Source organism: Bubalus kerabau, chromosome 10 (genome assembly GCF_029407905.1).
Source record: "Bubalus kerabau isolate K-KA32 ecotype Philippines breed swamp buffalo chromosome 10, PCC_UOA_SB_1v2, whole genome shotgun sequence".
Classification (NCBI taxonomy): domain Eukaryota; kingdom Metazoa; phylum Chordata; class Mammalia; order Artiodactyla; family Bovidae; genus Bubalus; species Bubalus kerabau.
In genome coordinates this window covers 97,888,991-97,906,758 of record NC_073633.1, presented here as the reverse complement: position 1 = coordinate 97,906,758, position 17,768 = coordinate 97,888,991, and the positions used below count along the sequence as shown (strand labels likewise).

Genomic DNA, 17,768 nt, shown 5'->3' with positions numbered 1-17,768 from the left:
CCCAGCATCAGGGTCTTTTCCAATGAGTCAGGTGGCCAATAGCATTAATAGCTATAATCCTATAGCTTATATTTATTTTTTTTTATATATATATATAGAGAGAGAGAATGCCTATATATATATATATGTATATATAGTAAAACCAACCTAGACAGCATATTAAAAAGCAGAGACATTACTCTGCCAACAAAGGTCCGTCTAGTCAAAGCTATGGTTTTTCCAGTGGTCATGTATGGATGTGAGAAAGCTGAGCGCCGAAAAATCAATGCTTTTGAACTGTGGTGTTGGAGAAGACTCTTGAGAGTCCCTTTGACAGCAAAGAGATCCAACCAGTCCATCCTAAAGGAAATCAGTCCTGAATATTCATTGGAAGGATTGATGCTGAAGCCGAAACTCCAATACTTTGCCACCTGATGCGAAGAACGGACTCATTGGAAAAGACCCTGATGCTGGGAAAGATTGAAGGCAGGAGAAGGGGACGACAGAGGATGAGATGGCTGGATGGCATCACCGACTCAGTGGACATGAGTTTGAGTAAACTCCGGGAGTTGGTGATGGACAGGGAAGCCCGGCATGCTGCAGTCCAGGGGATCACAAAGAGTCGGACACGACTGAGCGACTGAACCGAACTGAGAGGAAAAGCGTTAAATGAATGCGGAGTCAAAACCTCATATAAGAGTGAGACGGTAGAGCAGCAATCCGCACCATGCAGCCTCGACACGGGCTGTGGGACAGCCTCCTGGGCGGTCCCCACCCCCCTGCACCCCCGGGCCGCGCGCCTGAGCTGCACTGGCCGCGCGGCAGGGCCCAGGTTGCAGCGTCTGGCTCTGAGCTCCGGGCTCCGGGCGCAGAGAGGCGCCGCGGGGCTGCGGCGCGGGGGGTCGGGGTCGGGGCGGGTCCGCGCCGCGTAGGACCCGCCCACCGCCCGGCCGGCCAGTCAGCGCGCGGCTCGGGCTCGCGCCTCGGCCAATCCGCAGCGGCGGGAGCGGCGCCCGGCGCGGCTGGGCGCAGAGCGAGCTCGGACTCGGAGCCGGCGGCCTGGCCGCCCCGGAGCGAGCGCTGCAGGGAGGAGCGCGCGGCGGGACGGGGGCGCCCCGGGGCCGGCGCCGCTCCCGCTGAGCCGCGGCCACTTTCCGGCGAACCTCGGGACTCTGCGCGCCGCGCCGCAGGTAGCTGCTCCCCGAGCTGGGAGGCCGATCGCGCTCCGGGCCCCCGCGGGTGGAGCGGGCCGGGGGCGGGCCGGCCGCGAGGTCGTAGCGCTGCGGGAGCTGCGCAAGCACCCCTGGAGCCCCCCGAAGCTGCCTCGGCTGGAATGCCCCGGGGAGACGCGCTTTCCCCAGCCGCTCCCCACCGCGGGCTTCCAGCGGTGACAGTGAGAGAGGGGAGTCCGCTAAGGCGGGCAGGGGTGCAGGGTCGGGGGGGAAGACGTGATCCCTGGACACCCTGCCCCGCACACAGGCGCTGTCTGCCCATGCGTGTCCGCCCCGAGATCTGGGTCCCCGGGACGTCTTCGTGGGGCCCGAGCGAGAGAGGCGACAACAGGTGTCCTTGCGGACGGTACTTTTCTCCACCGTCCACCCCTCACCCCAACCCTCCCCAAAACTGCATTGGTGTTCTGCGCCCCACTTTCGGGGTGCCCGGATACAGGGACCCCAACCTGGCCTCTCAGGCGCGATGCCCGCTGGACAGCGCCCAGAGGCGGCCTGGACCCGGCCTTTGGATGGAGTTTCCTCCTCGCGTTGCCAAGCGATTTGCCTGACACCCGCCCCTCTCGCTGAGATGAAGAGAGTTGATGTGGTTGGTGTGTGTGTGTGTGTGTGTGCGTGTGTGTGTGTGTGTGTGTGTTGCAGCCTGTACTAAAAGGAGCTGCCCCAGGGCTGTGAGTCAATCATTAACTGGTTTCTGTACAGCTAGTGGCCTCCGTCTCTTTCTCCGAGGCAGGTCCTTCGTGGTCTCCTGCGCTTCACTCTTCTAGACTGTAAAGTCAAAACAGTGCCTTTACCTGCCCGATGGCGTGGCTTTGCGGAGTAAGTGAGCCAAGCTGGAAAACACTGAGGCCAGCGCTTAAGTATTCCATAAACGCTGGCTTAGTGTTCATTATACGGAGCGGATGGGCTTTTTAAAGAGTAAAACGTGTCCAAACGAGCCCGGTGACTCTTTGGAGTTCTGAACAGCTTTTTACACTTGAAGGGGAAAAGTAATCTTACTAATGTTACTGATGGTATCATTTAAAGGTACTATATCCTTTGAGGGATTTAAAAAAAGAAAAACAAGCCTGCTTCACTGGAATGGTGAGAGATAAATGGATTCCAACTAGTAACTGAGAAAACTTTGTAGCCCTGGAAAAAAAAGTGTATGAATGTCATGTGAAAAGACTGTGTTGCCTCATTACTATGGCTGATTTAGGGGGAAACTTTGAACATTCTTCTACTCCCTACTCCTCCCTTAAAACAAGTGAATTTTAAAAGAGAGAGAAGAGAAAAGCAAACAAAAACCCAACCACACAACAAAATGCCAACGGCTCACAGAAACCTAAAATTATAGTTCCCACTTGAAGCTTTTTTTTTTTTTTTCCCAGTTTCTGACCTGGGTGGTCTGCTTCGGTTCTTTGCCACTGTGTCACTTTCCTTGTTTAATTTGAAGAGTCAGATAAATGTTTCACTCCCTGAATTTGTCTTTTTAAAAGCTAAAATATCAATGTATATCAGACTCACTTGGATTTCTGAGCCCTCTGCTACTTGTTTCCTACCCCCCCCCACCTCCTGACAAACCCCAAAGGGCCTTCCCAGAGATTCTCTAGGGCAGGGGTCCCCAGCCTCTGGGATCTAATGCCTGATGATCTGAGGAGCTGATGAAACAATAATCGAAACAAAGTGCGTAGTAAATGCGCTTGAATCATCCCGAAACCCAACCCCTAACTTTGGTCTGTGGAATAATTGTCTTCCATGAAACCCATTACTGGTGCCAAAAAGGTTGGGGAGGGCAGCTGTGGAGTAATGTTAGTGGGAACCTGTCTATCTTTCTCAGAACATTACCCCCACAACCTGAGAGCTGGGGAGAGGGCGCAGGTAAAGAGCCCCAGTGCTCCTAGGGTCTCTGGCACATTTACCAGGAAAATTAGAATAAATACATCCACTCAGAGAACGTGACTATCATCTGAGAGGGTCAGGAGCCAACTTCCAGATGTAAATCTTCCAAAGTGAGTGAAATCACTCAGTCATGTCTGACTCCTTGCGACCCCATGGACTGTAGCCCACCAGGTTCCTCCGTCCATGGGATTTTCCAGGCAAGAGTACTGGAGTGGGTTGCCATTTCCTTCTCCAGGGGATCTTCCTGACCCAGGCATCGAACTAGGCAGACGCTTTACTGTCTGAGCCACCAGGGAAGTCAGATGTTTCAAATGTCAGATTAATTCACCAGCCCTTTCAGTTGTTGGTGAGAAGACCCTCCCTCTGCACCGGAGTTGGGGGGATTTGGAAGCTGTGCTGGAGGAGACACAGAGGCACATGGGGCAGGGGGCAGGTTGCCGAGTTCAGAGCCACACCCGCCCCTGACAGCTGGGAAACTTGGAGAAGTTGCTTGATTTTTTCTGAGCCAAAGTCTCTCTCACATTGCAAAATGAGGGCTCAAAAAAAAAAAAACTTTTTTTTTTTTTTTTTTTAGAGGAATTGTACTAAGAACGGTGCTAATGAGTAGAAACCCCTAGTGCCATTCCAGGGATGTGATTATAGATCAGTAGCAGACAGAGGAGGTCTACAAGGTAAGAATGATGAACTGTACCTGGGAAAGTCTCTCTGGAGAGAGAGAGACTTGGTTGAGGGGATACACCTGAGCTGAGTGTAGACTAACAGGCAATCCTCTTGTGCAGACAGAACTGAGCTGGGATTGGAAGGAAGAGTAGGGCGGAGGGGAGGATTCCAGAAAGAGAGGGCACGGGATATCAGAAGTGCTATAATAGTTATCTTAGGAAAAATAAGCAAATACCTACCCCCGCCTACCCCGTCCCAATCTCAGTGGCTTACTACCACCACCATCTGTTTCTCACCCATGTTGCATGTCCAGGGTAGGGCATTCATGGTTCTGCTCCTCATGTGTCTCCATTTTGGGGCCCATTAAGGCTTAAGAACCCTGGAGAAGGGAAAGGATACCCTCTCCAGTATTCTGGCCTGGAGAATTCCATGGACTGTACAGTCCATGGGGTCGCAAAGAGTCAGACAAGACTGGGTGAGTTTCACTTTCAAGGCTGAAGAAACAGCCTCTTGCTGGGACATACTAATCTTGTTCATGGGAGAGGGGAAAAAGAGAACGTGACAGAACGAGACGACCATGGCCCTGAAAGGTCTGCTGAGAAGGAGCGGGTGTCACTTTAGCCCTCATGCTGTTGGCCAAGGTAAGCCACGTGGCCAAAGCTAATGTTGGCGGTGTGGGCACATGTAACCTCTTGCAAAGGAGGCAGAGATGATTAGGAGGGAAAGCACAGAAGGAAACAAGGCCAGGGAGGTGTCCCAGAGGCAGATGATACAGGGTTATGTGCCAGGAGCCTGGGACTTTATCCTATAGGCAGGGAGCAGCCACTGAAGGTTTTTTTTCAGTTGACCTATATAGTAGTAGTAGTGTTAGGCTCTCAGTCCTGTCCAACTCTTTGCGACCCCATGGACTGTAGCCCGCCAGGCTCCTCTGTCCATGGGATTCTCCAGGCAACAGTACTGGAGTGGGTTGCCATTCCCTTCTCCAGGGCATCTTCCTGACCCCAGGGATTGAACCCTGATCTCCCGTATTGCAAGCAGATTCTTTACCATCTGAGCCACCAGGGAAGCCCAGTTGACATATAGTTGATTTAGAAGGTTGTGTTACTCGAAGGGTTTTAAGGTGGTTGAGATGATCAAATTTTCAGGGTGAGTGCATCTCTAGTAGCAATGTGGGGAGACTGAAGCAGATGAGATCTCAGATCTCTCCCTCTCACTGTCTGTCACATGACTTGAGAGTCCACTTAGAAGTGGCTCATTTGGGAGGCCTGTCTTCACAGGTGGTGGTTTAGTTGCTAAGTCATGTCTGACTCTTGCAACCCCAGGGACTGTAGCCTGGCAGGTTCCTCTGTCCATGGAATTCTCCAGGCAAGAATACTGGACAGGGTTGCCATTTCCTTCTCCAGGGGATCTTCCTGACCCAGGAATCAAACCCGGGTCTCCAGCATTGTGGGCAGATTCTTTACTGACTGAGCTACAAGGGAAGCCCACAGGTCTTCACAGGTCTTCTAAAATGGGCGTCTCTCTCACATTAAAGTCCTTATTTCATAATTATCATCCAAAGCAACTGTTCTCAAAGTTTAGGGTGCATTGGAATCACCTAGAAGGCTTGAAAAAATAGATTTATGGGCTCCTATACCAGAGTTTCTGAACCAGTACAGCAGGGTGAGCCTGGGAATGAGCATTTCAGAGAGGTACTCAGGTGATAATGATGCTGGCCCAGACGCCACACTCTGAAAGTCACCGAATTACAGGGAGGAATTATGACAGAGTTGAGGGGAAAGACCTGAATGGAAGGGCCTAGTGGAAGGAGGAGAAATCTGGAAGGTCCCAGGATAATCCATGTGGCAGTTTTGCTGGAGGCCAGCTTTGGCCTGTAAGAGTGACTGAGTCTCTGGGCTACACTGAACGGCAGGCACAGTGCTCTCGTCAGGAGACGAGAACAGCTCCGATTCGGGGAGGCGAGAAATGTGCCACCCTGCCTTTGTCATTCTGCCCCCACGCCCTGTCCAGTCCATGAGTCTGTCAACGCAGTTCCAGTCCTGACCCGTCGCACTTCTTGTCATCCCGATTTTGATTTCTTCCAGAGCTGGGTTTGCTCACTGGGTGGACATTTGGCTGAATTTTAAAACAGTCGAAAAATTACTCGTTTCCCTTGCGGGTCTTCATGAATAAACATCTGTACCATATGATCATGCAAATTGTGATCACCGCCCCCTGGATAAATAACCCCCTGAGAACCCAAGGTCATTCCTAGTTTGGATCTTGCTTCTGGTTGGAGGAAGTTGTGACAGTCGCCTTAGCTGTGACTCACAGCTCCTGTAATGAGAAAGCATGCCAAGATCAGACGTTACGGAGAAAATGTGCTGGCATGTACAACATGACACAAGAAATAAGCCATAATGAGGGTTTGTTTTCTTTTCACTGTGTTTTTATAAATCCAGGATGCGGCAAAAGTCTAATCAGTGATAGTCCTGCCCAATGGACATCATGTGAATGAATGAAATACTCTCAGGGTCAACCTTTGAGTGCTGGCTCGCAATTTACAGTATTTGTTTCAAGGTGTCATGAGTATAAAATGGTTTGTTGTGGGGCTGAATATACTAGAAACTCTGTGCATATTCAGTTCAGTTAAGTTCAGTCGCTCAGTCGTGTCTGACTCTTTGTGACCCTATGGATAGCAGCACGCCAGCCTTCCCTGTCCTTCACCATCTCCCAAAGTTTACCCAAACTCATGTCCATTGAGTCGGTGATGCCATCCAACCATCCCATCCTCTGTCGTCCCCTTCTCCTCCTGCCTTCAATCTTTCCCAGCATCAGGGTCTTCCAATGAGTCAGTTCTTTGAATCAGGTGGCCAAAGTATTGGAGCTTCAGCTTCAGCATCAGTCCTTCCAGTGAATATTCAGGACTGATTTCCTTCGGGATGGACTGGTTGGATCTCCTTCCAGTCCAGGAGACTCTCAAGAGTCTTCTCCAATACCACAATTCGACAGCATGCTATCAAATGAAGTGAGATTTGAAAAAGATCATTTTCCTAATAGAAAGGTGATTGACAAATGACACTTTAAAAGTGTGCCCTTCACTGTTTACAATAGCCAGGACATGGGAGCAACCTAGATGTCCATCAGCAGGCGAATGGCTAAGAAAGCTGTGGTACATATACACAATGGAATATTACTCAGCTATTAAAAAGAACGCATTTGAGTCAGTTCTAATGACGTGGATGAAACTGGAGCCTATTATACAGAGTGAAGTAAGTCAGAAAGAAAAACACCAATCCAATATATTAACGCATATATATGGAATTTAGAAACATGGTAACAACAACCCTATATGGGAGACAGCAAAAGAGACACAGATGTAACGAACAGACTTTTGGACTCTGTGGGAGAAGACAGGGGTGGGATGATTTGAGAGAATAGCCTTGAAACATGTATATTACCATATGTGAAACAGATGACCAGTGCAAGTTTGATGCATGAAGCAGGGCATTCAAAGCTGGTGCACTGGGACAACCCAGAGGGATGGGATGGGGAGGGAGGTGGGAGGGGGGTTCGGGATGGGGAGGACCCATGTACCCCTGTGGCTGATTCATGTCGATATATGGCAAAACCACCACAATATTGTACATTAATTAGCCTCCAATTAAAATAAATGAATTAAAAATAAATAAAAGTGTGCCCTTGGAGGCAGGAGAATTCCCTAGGTTTCTGGGTACCTCCAGAAGGATGTGAAAGCCTGTAGCCTGTGTCCAGGAGGCCTGCGGCCAGCTCCGTTGGTCAGATCTGTCTGTTACCCTGTCCAGGTAATTTTGGAAGGCCGGCTGTTTCTCCTCCTCCTGCAGAATTGGCCTTAGTGTTACCTTCCCTTGATCAGCTCTACAGCGAACTCCACAGTTCCCTCAATCTCAGGTCTCCAGGAAACTTGGCCTGCAGTTTCAAAAGATGTAGCAAACCAAACCCTAGACATGAGTGAGAACCAGTGAGGAAAGGGACACTTAAACTAGCCAGGAGGGATGTAAAACACTGAACATGTTCATTAGAAAGTGTTTTTGTTCATTGTTGGATAGCATTCATCCAGATATTTGACATTTAAAAATCACAGATATTAAATAACTACATAAATAGCATACTCTCTGTATGTTTATATTGAATAAATGTTATGGATCATGTCATGTGTGTGCATGCACACTCAGTCATATCTGACTCTTTGCAACCTTGTGGACTGTAGCCCACCAGGCTCCTCTGTCCATGATATTTCCCACACAGGAACACTGGAGTGGGTTGCCATTTCCTTCTCCAGCGGATCTTCCTGACCCAGGGATCAAACCTGAGTTTCTTGCGTCCCCTGCAATGGCAGGCAAATTCTTTGCCAATTGCTCCACCTGGGAATATCGGAGAAGGCAATGGCACCCCACTGCAGTACTCTTGCCTGGAAAATCCCATGGACTGAGGAGCCTGGTAGGCTGCAGTCCATGGGGTCGCTAGGAGTCAGACACAACTGAGCAACTTCACTTTCACTTTCCAGATTCATACATTGGAGAAGGAAATGGCAACCCACTCCAGTGTTCTTGCCTGGAGGATCCCAGGGACGGGGGAGCCTGGTGGGCTGCCGTCTATGGGGTTGCACAGAGTCGGACACGACTGAAGTGACTTAGCAGCAGCAGCAGCAGCCACCTGAGAATATACCGTGTATATTTTTTCCATGTCTAGCAATTTCTGGTGGTAAGTTTCTGGTGCTGTTGTCTTTCTGAAATGTGACAACTTAGATAGAAACAGCCAAAATTCTATAGATGGATAATAGAAGGGCAGGATTGAAAACTCAAGAGTTCCTTGAATTTTTTTGTTCATTGTATACACATCTGTCACTGCAGTTGGTCCCACACTAACCCAGATTTATGTGCTTGGAGGTGGCCTCACTAGCAGCAAGAGGTGGTCAGTGTCCTTTATAGTATTTAGTCACAGTCAGGAGTGTGAAGCTACTTGGCAGATTGCTAATCTGCCCAGTAATATCTTTGGAGGGAGGCTTCGCATGAATGGCATTGAGTGTTTCCTGAGTATAAGGCTCTGAGGAAGACATGAGGAATTCAGAAAAGGGTAACACTTGGTGCTCTGATCTGAGAAAGGGTATAGTATTTGTGCAGAATTAATAATAGATACATAACAGCAAGGCCAAGAGGAGCCACATACTCAGAGGGGGAACGCATGCTGTGAATCCAGAAATGGGGTCTTTTCTGAGGTTGTCCTGGGCTGGGAAGGCTCATGGAAGAGCAGTTGCACCGGATTGGAGGGAGAAGTAGCATTTGGGTGGGAGCATCGGAGTTTAGGGGGCTTCCCTGGTAGCTCAGTCGGTAAAGAATCTGCCTGCAGTGCAGGAGACCCAGGTTCGATCCGTAGATCGGGAAGATCCACTGGAGAAGGAAATGGTAACCCATTCCAGTATTCTTGCCTGGAAAATCCCATGGACAGGGGAGCCTGGCGGGCTACAGTCCATGGGGTCACAAGAGTCAGACACGACTTGACTAAACCACCACCATCGGGCTTTAGGGAATGGACCCAAGTGAACTGTGGCTCTGATGGTCAGCACGGGCTTGTTGAGGACTGTGACTCAACTTCTGTATCTAAGTGAAGGGATCAAGGGAGAGGGGAGAAGGGAAACCTGAGCTACTTCGAGTCTTCTTTCTCAATCCCCATCTGACCCTCTAATCCGGATATCCTGACAGCTTCCATTGTTTGCATCACCTCCTGAAAAACGAAGCCATTCAGTGATTCATTAGAAGATGAGTTACGCCGGACTCTCATCTGACCTTCTTAACATTTCACTTTATTAATAGGAAAGCACTTTGGAGTGAAGGATGACAAACCACTTTATAAATACGGTCTAATCCCATCATAAACTCTGTCAAGCTGGCAGGAGGTCGGTCTCTCTCCACTTGCAAAAAATGACGTGGGAAGGTCAAACGACTTGTTGAAAGTCGTGCAGGAATCCCCTGGCATATCACACCCCCTGATGCCATCTCCCTGGCATGTGGTGCTGCCCAGCTTCAGTTGCTTTGCAGATTTCCCGTCGGGATGGTGGCTCTCAGAACTTGGGCCCTTGACATCTAGTTAAGATTTTCTCCATCTATTATTGTACCCCACGGAGGCCTTCCAACTGTCTCGCAAAAGGTCCTCATTAATTTTAATTTGGGGGATGAGATAATTACACCCTTCTCTTTCAGGCTGAACCCTGGCTCTCATTGAAAGGAGGTACCATTTCAGTGCTGTGGGTTTATGCAAACACACCATCTGAATGAAATGGCAGTCTCAGCATTCTTCACGCCAGATGCCAAGCAGTATAGCAGGACTGTCAGTGGCTTTCAATCTGCCTGAACTTTGAAGTGAGACACCAGACCCTTACCAGCAAGATAGAATCCCTCCATTGGCTGCCTTTTGAAGTTAGCTAATTGCCTTTTTTTTTTTTTTTTTTAATGTGAGCTGCTTCAAATGAGAACAGATTTTATATCTGTTTGCTTTAGGAATCGAATATGTTTGTCTGTCTTTCCTGACTTCAGTTGTTAAGAGAGTAACTGTAATGCCACAGTTAAGTGGATAAGGCTGGGGTGATCCATAGCTTATTCAGTGACACATTATTTAAACGCTGTCTATTCCATGAACCCAGAGTTGTCACAAATAGCTTGGCTTGTGTCTTCGCCCAGTACAAAGTATTAATTTTTTAACAGTACTCTTTGTTCTTAGATCTCCCTCCACTTTAGACTCTGGCAGTTGAAAGATGGGGGAAAAGCTTTTTTGAAATCGAAATGATCAAAATCACGGTCGATAGCTGTCATTCACTGAATTTTGCTAATTCCGGATCCTCTGTTGTTGTTCAGTGGCTCAGTCGTGTCCGACCCTTCGTGACCCCGTGGATTGCAGCACGCCAGGCTTCCCTGTCCATCACCATTTCCCGGAGTTTTCAGTCACTGCTGTGGCTGGAAACAAAAGGAAAAGTGCTAGAAAGAATTAAGGCCGGGAGTTGGGGAGGGGGGCGGTCTGTGCTGTCCACCACACCCACAGAGATCCCGGTGGGAGGAAACGGGCCCTTGTTTTTGCTCTCTGGGTTCGCACTATCAGCAGGGCTGCTGAAGCACACTTCCTTCTTTCTTTTCCCTATCTCTTCCTCCTTAAAATTTTCGTTATAAAGTATTAGCTAGAAAGGGGGTGAGTTGGGAGGGAGACCTATTTGCGCCAGTTCAGCGGCTGTCACTCACATCAGCCTAATTGGGCGGGTGTGTCTGCACCTCCAGCTGCACCATCACACACAGCAGCCCTGTGGTCTTGGGACCAGGGGCTCTGCGCCCCATCCTCCGGTGGCCTCTGTCCTGTGAAGAAAACGCAGTCCAGCCTGGGCACTTGGCAGAGTTGGGTCCTGGCCTCAAGAAAACCAGATGAAGCTGTAGGTTCATTAAGACTCCAGAGCCAGACTATCCATGTTTGAGTGGTGGGCATTCTTTAACTTCCCTGTGCCTCAGTTTCCTATAATGAAAGTATCTAGTTTATACAGCTCTTTTGAGGAGTACATGAGTTACTTAGTTAAATGAGTTGTAAGGCACTTTGAGGTCAGTCTCTGGGAGACAGGAGGTGTCACATACATGTTTATCCAATAGCGCACAAAAGCAAAGTAGTGCGTGATCATTATTGTAGGTAGACAGTGCTACCACGGATAAAGCTTACCTAACTGCTTTAGTGAAGGGACTCATGACCAGTTTGCATGCAAATGACATAGCTATTAACTGTACTAGTGGAGTTTGCCATTTCAAAGAATGCTTTGAGAGGGACTTCCCTGGTGGTCCCACGGTCAAGACCCTGCACTCCCAAGGCAGGGAGTCAGATTCAGTCCCTGGTCAGGGAACTGGGGGCTTCCCTGGTGGCTCAGATGGTAAAGAATCTGCCTGTAATGTAGGAGACCTGGGTTCAATCCCAGGGTGGGGAAGATCCCCTGGAGGAAGGCATGGCAACTCACTCCAGTATCCTTGTCTGGAGAATCCCATGGACAGAGGGGTCTCATGGGCTACAGTCCATGGGGTTGCAAAGAGTCGGACATGACTGAGCAACTAACATGCACACATACATACAGGAAACTAGATCCTGCATTCCACACGTGGCATCTGAGACCTGCCACAGCCAAAGGAATCATTGATAAATATGTTTATAAAATGCCTTTTTTGTTCAATGAATGAAACAGTGTAACAGGAAGAGGGAAGTCCAGGATGACTTGATTTCCACCCGCACCCCCCCCCCCACCCCCCAACCCAAGGCAGCTGGAAAAGAGCTGCCATCGTTCTGGGCAGGGAAAGCTTCTGGTGGAGCAGTTTTGGGGAACAGAGAGTAGCTGTTCAATTTTGGATGTGATACTTTGAGAGGCCTGTTGGATGATGAAACGAAGGTGCATCGGCAGTGTCCGGGGAAGTCGGGGTTGGAGGCCTCTGGGTGGTGCTTCCCCAGCTGGGGATAGATCCAAAGCCGTAGGGAAAGAAAGGAAGCAGGCCAAGAAGAGGGGTCTGAGGGTTGAGCCAGGAGTTATTCCAGCTCTAGTGGAAAAGTCAGGCTGCTTCCAGTTTTCTAGTTTGTTCCTTTTTTTTTTTTTTTTAAGGCTGTGGCATGTGAGATCTTAGTTCCCAGACCAGGGATTGAACCCACACCACTTACATTGAAAGTGTAGAGTTTTAACCCCTGGACACCAGGGAATTCCCACTCGTTTGCTCTTCCCTTTGCCTGTATAAAGTGACATGTGGGCCTCTCTGATGCGGGTGTTTTCTTTAGCTAGTTTATTGTTTGAGTTCTGTAATGCATGGACTTTGGAGTCACTGTTGTCAGGTCAGATACCACTTGGCCTCAACCTGGCTTTAGGCTCTGGGGCAAGCGACTTACTCTCTGACACTCTGTGTTTCCTTACCTTGCTTGAGATGGAAACTGGGAGTAAAAATGCCTGTCTCTGAGACTGGAGGGCCCAGGAAGTGCAGGGGTATTCATGCTGGGAAGCTGTTACTCACTTTATCGCTGTAAAATGCTCCCATCCCTGCCAACGGGTGAGAAGTGAGGAACGGTGACGGATCACACATTTTTAAAGTCCTTTGAATCTTCCCTGAACTGAAAACCACATTTTAATTTAACCCACACTGCTGCTATTTTCCTTTTTTTTTTTAATTCAAAATAAAAGAGAGAGGTCAAGGAGGTACTGCAATAAATTCTACACACACGTCAGCCACTTAGGTTTCCCCTGTAATTGAAACAGGGCATCCAGAGATCAAATCTGGCCTGTGAATGTGGCAACTGGGACGTGAACCGCAGATGCGCAGGCATTCAGAAACCCAAAAAACAGAGAAAGTGGATACCCCTGGCAGCGTCAGCATTTCTGTGTAATGTATGCTAACCTCGTATGTGCTCTTTACCACTGTGAGCCTTGTAAGAAAGTCCTCACTCTTTTCCAGTACATGAACTGGGCCTCCCAGTTTTAAATTCGTTTTACGGCTGGTTGGAAAATGCATCTAAGATTTAAATTCAAGTTTTACAGTTGGTTGGAAAATGAACCTAAGACACTTGGCTTCACTCAACATTGCAATTCTGAATTTTTTTTTTTTTTTGGTCTTACTCTCAAAGTAAGCTCAGTAAGAACCAAGATGTAGGGAGCATAGAATTCTGAAGTCTCATCTCTCAGTTCTCTAATTAGAATGTCTGCTGTGTTTGCATATGTGGTTTACAGGCTCTGAATTTGTGGCTTTTCTGTTTTGCAAAAGTTACTGTCAGTGAGATGTCTACCAAAGGGAACAGTACTATTAGTGGTGGACCAAATGTGTGGAGCCGTGTGGCTCGTTCCTAAATCCCTCCAAGAATTCTGGACGGACCTTGTCCAGATGGAGGGGGGTGGTGTGAGGACTGAACGCAAAAAATATTAGAAATAACCAAGGAGAAGAATTAATAGGAAAGAATTTGCGGTGATGAAATTTTTCTTTCTGGTCTTTCAGGTTGAGGAAGTAAGGAGAATAGGCACCAACTGTGGGAAATTTCCGTCCACTTGGAAAAAACAATAGAATAAATAATGCTCAGCCACGGGGTGAGAGCCCAGGCAATCGCGGGGTCAAAGGGTTCTGTCCCATTTGTCTGTGGGGACACCTCCCCCTGCTCCCACAGAGGAACTCTTTCCCCTTAAACAATAGAAGTGTTCCTGGGAAGCTGGAAAGGTGCTTGCAGAGGGAGTTTTTAGAAATCATTTCAGAAGTACCCTAGTGCTTATACCAGTTTTCTGTATTTTCCCAATTTCCTTTAGTGAGAGGGCATGCCTTTTATAATAAAGAAATCAAAAGGTAGGTAACTAGATTAGAAATTAGAGGAATAAATTTAAAAGAAGGAAATAGAGTAGGACGGCAGAGTTGGGTGAGTCGTCACTATTTCAAGAGGCCGAGTTGCTCCCATTTCATAACGTGAGGATTATTTTGCCTGCAAGTCATGACACTCCCTCACATATCTGCTCTCTGCATCTATCAGTGCATGTCATCCATCAAAGCCCAAGCCCTGATTTATGAAAACAGGGCCAGCCCTCAGCGGACAGATTCTTACTCAACTTTCACACCCTGCCAAGCCCACCCAGCATGCCTGGCTCCTCGCCGCTGTCCCTGGTCATCCGAGACACCCAGGCACCCCTCCCTGCCTTCGTCAGCAGCCTGCACTGGGGCGATTCTTGTTTGTGAGGGGCCTGCAGCCCAGGGACAGCTTTGCAGTCAGCCAGGGGCCCAGTTCCAGGGCCCGCAGCCCGCGAGGCAGCCCGACTTTTTAGCGTTTGGGTGGACTGTATTGGTGTGAAGCCTGTGTGTCTTGTTTTGTTGGGGGAAGTGGGAGGGGAGAGGTTCTTCAAAAAGGGAAGGAGATACCCTCTGCAGTGCTGAAAATGGAAATAAGGAATTTTATCAGTTCAGGGTCAGAAGAAGCCACAGTGCTTGGCTTCCTTCTGCTCTGCTCCCCTGGAGTGGTTTTGCTTCGTTTTGAAAAGTCTGACAGCAGCGGGAACTAGATAAGTTGTTCTTGGGTGGAGTTGTTAGCTGGGAATTTCACATACAGGGACCTTAGGAGAGATGTCTCTGAAGCTCCTGAATTTAGACAGAATGTTGCCTGTATGTGTATTTACCTGGAGGGGAGGGTCTCTGACTTTTTTTTTTTTAAGTAAGGTTAATTGTGCTTCTCAGTTGGGGGTCATTTTGTCCCAGCAGACAAATCTGGTGACACTGTTAGCTGTCATGATTTCAATGGGCATGCTACGGGTGCCTAGAAGGTAGAGGCCAAGATGCTGATAAATATCGTACATGGCGCAGGGCAGCCCCCATAGCAAAGAATCATCCGGCACAAATGTCAATAGTGTTCATCATTGTAAGAAGTTAGCCAGCTAATGTTTGCAGATACGTTCTTTTTATTGTATGTACATACATCACAATACATACATTTATGACAAAAACAAAAATTACTTTGCAATAAAAAAAAACATAAGGTTAAGAATCAGTTCCTAGGGGGAGAACTTCAAGTTTGAGTGCCTCCTGGCCTTAGCCCTAACCAGAGACCCCTTCCTGACAGATGAATTGCGTATGTAGTGGAAGTACCAGGGTAAGTGCATAAAACATAAGTAAATCCCATGGTGCAAACAAGTGAGGAAGGTTTCACTTCCCCCAGGGCTGGAAAACTAGAAATACACAACTCCCGTGGGTTCTGTCTAACGCCGCCTGTGTTTTTGCCTCTCTCTGTCTTATCCTGGAGCCTCCAGAGCCCCCTCAACTTGGTGTTACCTGAAGCGTTCGCTAGTTGACGTGAACACGAAAATCTGTCCTACCTGCTCTTCTTCTTGATTCTACAACCCATGGGGTTGCAAAGAATTGGACAGGACTGAGTGACTGAGCACACACGCATGCCTCTTGATTCTAAGCAAAGCAGGTGGTTTTCCGCCCCGCCCCCCCCCCACAGTGGAAGGTGGACTACAGAGTGGGACCTCCACGACGTGACTCAGATCAGATCAGTCGCTCAGTCATGTCCGACTCTTTGCAACCCCATGAATCGCAGCACACCAGGCCTCCCTGTCCATCACCAACTCCCAGAGTTCACTCAGACTCACATCCATTGAGTCAGTGATGGCATCCAGCCATGTCATCCTCTGTCGTCCCCTTCTCCTCCTGCCCCCAATCCCTCCCAGCATCAGAGTCTTTTCCAATGAGTCAACTCTTCGCATGAGGTGGCCAAAGTACTGGAGTTTCAGCTTTAGCATCATTCCTTCCAAAGAAATCCCAGGGCTGATCTCCTTCAGAATGGACTGTTGGATCTCCTTGCAGTCCAAGGGACTCTCAAGAGTCTTCTCCAACACCACAGTTCAAAAGCATCAATTCTTCTGCGCTCAGCCTTCTTCACAGTCCAACTCTCACGTCCATACATGACCACAGGAAAAACCATAGCCTTGACTAGATGAACCTTTGTTGGCAAAGTAATGTCTCTGCTTTTGAATATGCTATCTAGGTTGGTCATAACTTTCCTTCCAAGGAGTAAGCGTCTTTTAATTTCCTGGCTGCAGTCACCATCTGCAGTGATTTTGGAGCCCCCAAAAATAAAGTCTGACACTGTTTCCACTGTTTCCCCATCTATTTCCCATGAAGTGATGGGACCCGATGCCATGATCTTCGTTTTCTGAATGTTGAGCTTTAAGCCAACTTTTTCACTCTCCACTTTCACTTTCATCAAGAGGCTTTTGAGTTCCTCTTCACTTTCTGCCATAAGGGTGGTGTCATCTGCATATCTATCTGAGGTGATTGATATTTCTCCTGGCAATCTTGATTCCAGCTTGTGTTTCTTCCAGTCCAGCATTTCTCATTATGTACTCTGCATATAAGTTAAATAAGCAGGGTGACAATATACAGCCTTGATGTACTCCTTTTTCTATTTGGAAGCAGTCTGTTGTTCCATGTCCAATTCTAACTGTTGCTTCCTGACCTGCATACAAATTTCTTAAGAGGCAGGTCAGGTGGTCTGGTATTCCCATCTCTTTCAGAATTTTCCACAGTTTATTGTGATCCACATAGTCAAAGGCTTTGGCATAGTCAATAAAGCAGAAATAGATGTTTTTCTGGAACTCTCTTGCTTTTTCCATGATCCAGCAGATGTTGGTAATTTGATCTCTGGTTCCTCTGCCTTTTCTAAAGCCAGCTTGAACATCAGGAAGTTCATGGTTCACATATTGCTGAAGCCGACTAGAGAAGGCATTTATAGTGAAGTCCCGCCTGACTGTTTATCCTGAGCCCAGCTGACCTTCCCACCCTTGGTTCCTGTTGATCCTCGTATTGTACATTCTCTCTGGGTGACCTAGTCCAGAGCCATGACTGACCTGTCAGTCTGTGTGATGAACACTCATCTCTGGACATGTCTGTTGATTGGACCCATAGACACCTCAGTGTGGTTGTCCTGAATGCCCATCGAACTCACTGGGTCTAAAAGTGGACTCATATTGTCCCTACCACCCCTTAGCCGTTCTTCCCCCAAAAATCCTTATCTTGGAGGACAACACTAAAAATGTATCTGGTTTTCCAGGGTCCTTTTTATCCACTGACCACTACCCCTTCAATCTAAATGAGCCCCAGATAGATTTCATCCCTGTGTCTGGATGATCTTACCTCCTAAGTGACTCATAAAGAACATCCCCCCTCTTTACCCCTCATCTTGCAATGCCTGATCACTATAACTACCAGCTGGTCTTCCCACCCTCCACCCCCCCGTCCTCATCGCTTCCAGAAGGATCTTTGTCAAATTGTGTGCTTCACTGATCTCCATTCCCTTTATGCCAGATCCCAGCCTTCATGGGATGACCTCCAAGGACCCATCTGATCTGACTCTCAGTCTCGCCGTCCTCCTCTCTTGCTACCCTTCTCTGGCTCATGGTTTCAGTGAGTTAAACTGAATTATCTATAGTTCAGAAGACACAACATGCTTTTATTCATCCCCTAGATTTTGTATGAACAT

The 17,768-nt window shown here is 48.3% G+C and overlaps 1 protein-coding gene across 4 annotated transcripts in view; it reads left to right on the top strand.

Annotated features, from left to right (window-relative positions):
- The first annotated feature begins 1,012 nt into the window (after positions 1 to 1,012).
- STON2 (stonin 2) overlaps positions 1,013 to 17,768 on the top strand; it is a 172,496-nt gene continuing 155,740 nt past the window's right edge. For all 4 annotated transcript variants that reach the window (XM_055538821.1, XM_055538819.1, XM_055538820.1 and 1 more), the window contains exon 1: positions 1,013 to 1,169. The gene's annotated coding sequence lies outside the window, so the exon portion shown is untranslated. The remainder of the gene's footprint in view (positions 1,170 to 17,768) is intronic.